Raw genomic sequence first — 7,940 nt, forward strand, 5'->3', positions numbered from 1 at the left:
ATATATATATATATATATATATATATATATACAGTGAACCCTCTATATAACGGACTAATTGGGGGGGAGCCAAGTCCATTATAAGCGGTGGAAATAAAAAAAAGTATAAAAATACCGACGAACATAAACGTAGGTACAGTAAACCCTCGATGTAACAGACTAATTGGGGGGGAGAACGTAGCCGGTTAATGCCGAAAGTCCGTTCTAAGCGGCGAAAATATAAAAAAACTTAAAATAATGCCAACGAACCTAATACACATAGGTATATGTATTTTTTATTGTGTATGTTGTGTGCACATTGTTTGTATAACTGCATAGCACACTTGGCGATGGACTGCGAGGCACTGAGCCTGCCAGGTTGTCAGTGGGGCCATGCGGTTTGGCCGTATAGTTACAGGAGTGGGCAAAATTTTACAAGTGCTTCAATCTCGTACTTGCAGACGACACTTTCATTTTTGTAGGTTTCGGTGTGTTATGAAATAATCCGATAACTGTTTTTGTCACAAATCATTAAATGATTGACTTTTCAATGCCTGTTGTAAACCTGCCACAGCACGCAGCTGCAAAATAACTCGTAGAGGAAAATGTTCAACTTGCTTACTGATCCTTTGTTTCACTCACCATTTACAGAGACCACAAGTGGACAAACTGGAACAAAACATACAAATTAATGTTTTCCTTGACGTGTATTTCCCCAGTGCGCACACGTAGTGGACAACCGAGTGACTTATTTCTGCGAGGAAATATTTCTCGCGACACCGGCCAGCCGCCGCAAATGTCCCGTCCCGCACTGTGTATTTCCACACCCCACACCGAGTGCCAAATAATTTGATTGATTGATTAATAGTTTATTGTTGCAGGTAAACAACAAGGGAGAAGGGAGGAACATGCCATCCCAACCCCCAGGCAGGACAGAGTGTGATTCATACATAACTTACCCTAACCTACCTAACTGGGGGCTTAGCCCCCCTCTACTACCTAAACCTTTATCAGGGCCAACATTCACAAACACTTGGCTATTTTCGATATACATTTACCACCTGAATTGATGCATACGACTTTATTGTGGTATAAATACATTTGGTATTATTCTACTTTCTTCCCAGTCTCACAGCGGTACTTCTCACACTTCACATTGGTTAGATCTCATTATTCTACGCATTTTGAACTCCATTTATGTGCGTTGCAAACTGCTAGAAATGTTGCTAGTGATTTTTGAAAAGTTCGTGTTTTTTTTTTTTTTTTTGCGGCTGCCTCCACAATAGTTTGGTCGACAGCAGTGGGTGAGCACCTCTCTCTCCTCACTGCTGCTCCCCCTGACTTGCCCTGGCAGATGGCCCGGTTGAGCGTCCTGCTCCCGTCTCTACCATGGCTACTTCCCAGAAGCGGCCCACGTAGTCCGCTCCTGACGACGGGGACGGCGGTTGCTGGACCCGCGTCCAGAGCAAGCGGGCCCGAAGGAGGACGCGACAAGGAGACGGCGTGGAGGACCAATTGAACGGACCCCTGCTGGAGTGGAAGCTGGTGTCCTCGGACTTCAGCAACCACTACCAGGCCATCCGGTGGATGGAAGACGAGTGGAAGCTGTGTCTCCGGGTGACGGTCTCCCGGGCGGGGAACTTCCTCATCCGTGCGTGGGACTGGGACCACGCCACCACCCTGGACGAGATTGCTGCTGGAAGGACCCACGGCATCACCCTGGAGAAGAAGGAGGCGACAGTGAAAGATGTCCTCTTGGGGTACCCTACCTACCTCCCACTGGACCCGGTGTTGGCGCACCCCTGCGTTGCTGCAGCGGAGAGGTGCCATTACAACGCCAGCCACGGCCGCCGCCTTCCCACCCGGAGTGTGCAACTGACGCTGCGGGGACGTGTCCCCGCCTTGCTGGGGGCGTTTCACCTGCCGCCGCTACGTTCTGGAGTCCGTGCGCTGCTTCAAGTGCCAGGCCTTTGGTCACAGACAGCGGCAATGTCAACGGCAGAAGGAGCTGTGCGGGGTGTGCAGCAGGGACCACGCCACGAGGGACTGCGTCCGCCGCCTTCAGGATGGCGACGCCTGCCCGGTGGCTGTGTGTCCCAACTGCAGTTCCGGGCACCATGCCTGGAACCGCAGGTGCCCCGCTCAACTTCGCAGAATCCCGGGTGCCAGACTGCAGAGGACGCAGTCATTGGCGGCCCCGCCAGCAACGCGACAGTGGCGTGAGGAGCCGACCCCGGTGGAAAGGACGTCACCCCATGGAGAAGGACGCAGGAGGAGGCGCCGTCGACGTAAGAAGGGGACGGGACCCACGGAGGAGAACAACCCGCTACCACCGTCTCCCGCGAGGGAGATAGAGGTGGACCCATCCCAGCAGAGGAGGATGAAGACGGCAGCGGCGACCGCCGAGGTGACACCCACAGTAGTGTCTCCGGAAGTACCCGCACCAAAGAAAAAAAAGGACCAGGGACCAGACGGCAGAGGAGTTGAGGGACCGCCGCTGACTGCTGAGGAGCCAGTGCCCCGCGAGGCCCCCGGTAGCTGTCAGGCGACCCAGACACCATGGACCTACTCCTTCAGTGAGGCCGAGCTAGTGAATCTCCTGATTCGCTACGTGCACCTCGCTGAACAAGAGGAGGAGGCGAGGTTTGAGAGGATCCCGCACGAGACAGCCCTCCCCCTTGTGAGGAGGACACTCTGTGACGGGAAGCCTCTCCCAGCCTCCATCCGCACGGCCCGCCCACTGGCTAACCCTCCACGCCACTTTGACCACAAGAGGGAGTGGGCGACGTACGACGATGTGGAGTCGGACGTTTCAGAGGACGAGGTTGACGTTGCAGGCGTGGATGATGACCTCTTCCTCAACGCCGACAGAAACCTCACCGACGAAGAGCTGGCAAGCTATTACGCCGGTGACATGTGAATGCGAGGCAATTAACCCGGTAGCAGCGACGGGCCAAATTTGTGGCTTTACCGTGTGCCAGCGACGGGCCAAATTTTTGCCAGGATATAAAATCCCCAAAATAGATGATGCATAAACTGATCACAAATGTGTTGATATATATTATGAAATGGTTTGCGTGAGTGATGATTTTTTTCTCATTATTTTCGCTTAGAGGGGCCTTTTTGAAATATGATCCCCGCAGCTACCAGGTTAAGTAACGTGTATTTTTGACTTATTGTAACACGGATAACCATGTACTGTACATCGGGCAGGCCACTTGCTGAGGGCCTGCTTTGATAGCAGCTTAGTTTTTGTAATTTTTGTTTATTTTATTCTGTATCTCATGTATTGCTATCAATAAATTGTTGAATTGAATTGTGGCTGCCTCCGTGAGCACCTCTCTCTCATCACTGCTGCTCCCCCATACTTGCCTATGCAGATGGCCCGGTTGAGCGTTCTGCTCCCGCCTCTGGCGTGGCGGCAACGAGGAAGCGGCCCACGGAGTCCACTCCCAACGACGGGGATGGCGGTGGCTGGACCCACGTATGGAACAAACAGGCCCGACGGAGGACACGGCAAGATGAGGACGTGGAGGACCGGACCAACGGACCCCTGCCGGAGTGGAGGCTGGTGTCCTCGGACTTAAACAACTACTACCAGGTGATTCGGTGGATGGAGGACGAGCGGAAGCTGCGTCTCCGGGTGACGGTCTCCCGGGCGGGGGACTTCCTCATCCATGGGACTGGGATCACGCCACCACCCTGGACGAGATTGCTGCTGGCATCACCCTGGAGAAGAAGGAGGCGACGGTGAAAGATGTCCTCTTGGGGTACCCTGCCCACCTCCCACTGGACCCGGTGTTGGCGCACCCCTGCGTTGCTGCAGCGGAGAGGTGCCTGTTTCAAGTGCCAGGCCTTCGGTCACAGACAACGGCAGTGTCAACGGCAGAAGGAGCTGTGCGGGGTGTGCAGCAGGGACCACGCCACGAGGGACTGCGTTCGCCACCTTCGGGATGGCGACGCCTGCCCGGTGGCTGTGTGTCCCAACTGCAGTTCCGGGCACCATGCCTGGAACCGCAGGTGCCCCGTTCGACTTTGCAGAATCCCGGCTGCCAGACTGCAGAGGACGCCGTCATCGGCGGCCCCGGCAGCAACGTGACAGCAGCGCGAAGAGCTGACCCCGAAGGAAAGGACATCACCCCATGGAGAAGGATGCAGGAGGAGGCACCATCGACGTAAGAAGAGGACGGGACCCACGGAGGAGAACAACCTGCTACCACCGTCTCCTACGAGGGAGATGGAGGTGGATCCATCGCATATGTTGTGTCAATCAGAAGCCGTGCTTTTTGACCAGACAATCATAGTGACGCATATGTTGCGTCAATCAGAAGCTGTGCTTTTTGACCAGACAATCATAGTGACGCATATGTTGCGTCAATCAGAAGCTGTGCTTTTTGACCAGGCAATCATAGTGACGCATATGTTGCGTCAATCAGAAGCCATGCTTTTTGACCAGACAATCATAGTGACACATATGTTGCGTCAATCAGAAGCCGTGCTTTTTGACCAGACAATCATAGTGACGCATATGTTGCGTCAATCAGAAGCCGTACTTTTTGACGAGAGAATCATAGTGACGCATATGTTGCGTCAATCAGAAGCCGTGCTTTTTGACCAGACAATCATAGTGACGCATATGTTGCGTCAATCAGAAGCCGTGCTTTTTGACCAGACAATCATAGTGACGCATATGTTGCGTCAATCAGAAGCCGTGCTTTTTGACCAGGCAATCATAGGGACGCATATGTTGCGTCAATCAGAAGCTGTACTTTTTGACCAGACAATTATAGTGACGCATATGTTGCGTCAATCAGAAGCTGTGCTTTTTGACCAGACAATCATAGTGACGCATAAGTTGCATCAATCAGAAACCGCGCTTTTTGACCAGACAATCTTAGTGACGCATATGTTGCATCCACGTGCGGGATAGTGTTTATTGATTTTATTGAAAATTCATAACAACCAAAGGCAAACAATAACTTCAGTGGTGACGGTAACGGAACTGAATCACAGAATGGAATCATGGAACGTAATCATCAGTACTCGACTGGTGTGGCAGCAAAAACTGTCAATTTCGTATCACAAGTAATCATAAGAAATTCCCATCCTCTTCCTCATCGTCCAAAGCGAAGTCGTGTTTCGGGTCATCGTTGAGGCATTTGTCCGGACTGCACTCGCACAGGTCGGAACAGATTATCTCCTGGCGGTGGCAACAGCACCGATTGGTGTCACAGGTGGCCTTGCAGCTGCACCGGATGATTTCCAAGACTGATTGCAGTGCAGGCGGTGGGGCTCAGCCTCACCAGGGACGGCTCTAACGCTCTTTCCCAAACAAGAGCTTGGAGTTGCGCCTGCATGATGTGTTGCGTCACTGCACCCTTCGTCGGTGGTGTGAGAGCTGGCTGTACCTTCTTTTTTTGCAGGGCAATCCACCTGGCCTGTGGCAGTGGACAGTCATACATGTATATCTGGCTGATGAACAGCAGAACCGCTTTGAGAGATTCTTCGTTCTTCTGCCCTCCTTGAAGTTTGGCCAGGGCGGCGAGTGTGGTGTTGTTGGCTTTGACAAAGACAGCCCAGGCGACCAGCTTGCCCTTCCTGAAGAAGGATCCGACGGTATCGCATCCCATCAGTGCATGAAAGGTGGTGATTACATCAGTTCGCCGTCCGACCGTCTCATGCACGTCGCCGATGTTGTATAAGTTCTTTCCAAGGCGGAGTTTTGTTTCTTTCAGAGTCCTGCTGAAGTGGCAGATGAGCAGAACAAGAAAGTCGGTATCGGGGGACACTACGGTGACATCGGTGGTTTTTGGCAAACGAGAGAGGTGGTAGATTATTTTGGTGTCCGCCTCCTTATGAGCGCAAGCGAAGGGTTTCACGTCCTTCCCCGGGGATCCAATGATCTTGTCCTTCCACGAGCACACGAAGGCGAATGTCCACGGGAAGGACTGGGACTTGGTAGCGATCAGGATTGTCAAGGTGTTTTTATTTGAATTAATGGAGAGAATCTTCGCCAGCGACATTCCTGCCGGGATTTGAGTAGAAGGCTGAATGTCGACAGAGCAACTTGCAGCCTTTGTTCGGGAATGCCTTGTCCTGTCCTTGAGTGAGGCTCCGATGTCATATGGGTAGAAAACCAAGTTGACCTCTTGGTAACCCATAGACCGGGTGATCATCTCGAAGAACGCCATACAGAGTTCATTGAAAATCTTCACTCCGCCGGCTGGAAACATTTGGAGAAGAGCCATGCCATCCAGAATCAGGACTTGGTGTGATGATGTCCTGCAGGAGGGTGACGTGGGATCTGTACACGATGGTTTGATGACGTTGAGGAGAGCGCTCTTAGCCATCACCCGCAGGTCCCCACGTTCATCGAAGAGAGCTAGCGGGTAAGCAGAGAGCTCATAGTTGACCATAAACTCCCTCACATCCAGGTTTGTGTTCCTTTGTACGCCCAGAAGAACGCGTCTCATGAAATCAGTGGATCCTGCCACAGCCATCTCTGCTCCGGGCGAGCGTCACCTTGGTCTTCTTCGCCAGGTCCTTGAAAGTTTTCACCGGAAGACAATGCAGGACATCCCACGGGCTTCCAAGATCCGTTTCCAGCCTCTCCTGCTGGAACTTCAAGAGGGCTGCTCTTCCATGGTCTTCAGCCTGAAGGAGAGACTTTTCAATGTCAGGAGGAATGACTTTACGCGATAGCAGGGTGTTCAGAGATTCTGATGCGTGCGAGAATGGGTTGTTGTCCCCAGGGGTGTGGAGTCGGATTCGGCTACTTTTGGCCTGAGTCGAGGGTTAAATATGTATGAAATCTTCTAAATTTTGGCACACAGTACAGGCACATATAGGGAGTGCACTTCCTTGAAACTTTTAAAATTAACATGCATTTGTGGACCAGGCTACTGGATAGTCTTTGCTATCGAGGCTTGCGAGACACACTGAAAGTGGTTCGAGGACAAACACGTTTCCCTTCCGTATTAAGTAGTGTTCAGAGAGTCAGGAGGTTAATGACGTTGGCCGCCACCCCAGTGTCCAAAAAGACACTTATGGCGGCACCGCTACATCTGGCCTTCACCGCCATGGCTACGAAAGGAGTCGACGGAGACAGTGCTAACCGAACTCACTCTACAGTGCTGGCAGTGGCGGAAGGCACGGATCGTCATGCGCCATCCGCCACCGCCAAATTCGCCTGACCCCCTTTGTCTCACTCTGATCTTCGAGGATCAGGAAAAAAAGTTACATCTGGCAACTCACGTGAGAGCCCTTTCTCAGCTCCGTGTAGCTAGCCAGCACCAGTGTCTATTTGCCTTTCGCAATTGGTGGATGTTTGTCACTGATCACTCCATTTAGGAGCGTGTTTGACTGTCAAATTCCTCACCTTTCTGACATTTCCATGTGCACTATAGGGCCGAGAAAGCTTTTCAAAGAACCGCAGATTGAAGCCATATGTCCACTAATTAGGGATAATAAATCTAATAAAGAAATAGCTGCAAACATGGGAATCTCACTGAGAACAGTGCAGCGTTGGGCCATAAAATATCTTGCCAGTGTGACGTGCATTGTACCATCCCCAAATAAACCAGCAGGACCTAGGCGAAAAGTTACTCAAAGGACTCTGAATGTCATTCGCAGGGAAGTATAGGCCCAACCTGGCATTACAAGCTGGGAAATCAAGCAAAAGAACCTGTGTTTGCTGGCAGGAGTGGCTAAGCAAACAGTGAGAGATTATTTGAAGAGGGATCTGGATTACAGGAGTTGCAGGCCTGTGCCTAAGCCGTGGGTAGCACGTGCCCATCATGTTAAAAGATTAGCTTTTGCCACTCAGTACAAAGATTGGGGCCTTGATGAATGGCGCAAGGTGTTATGGTCTGATGAGGCAAGCTTTGTGGTGACTGACAACCAAAGAGGAAGGGTTTACCGCCCCTGCGGCAGTGATCCCTATGACCTCCGCTACACAAAGT

This window comes from Eriocheir sinensis, unplaced genomic scaffold (genome assembly GCF_024679095.1).
Source record: "Eriocheir sinensis breed Jianghai 21 unplaced genomic scaffold, ASM2467909v1 Scaffold1269, whole genome shotgun sequence".
NCBI lineage: Eukaryota > Metazoa > Arthropoda > Malacostraca > Decapoda > Varunidae > Eriocheir > Eriocheir sinensis.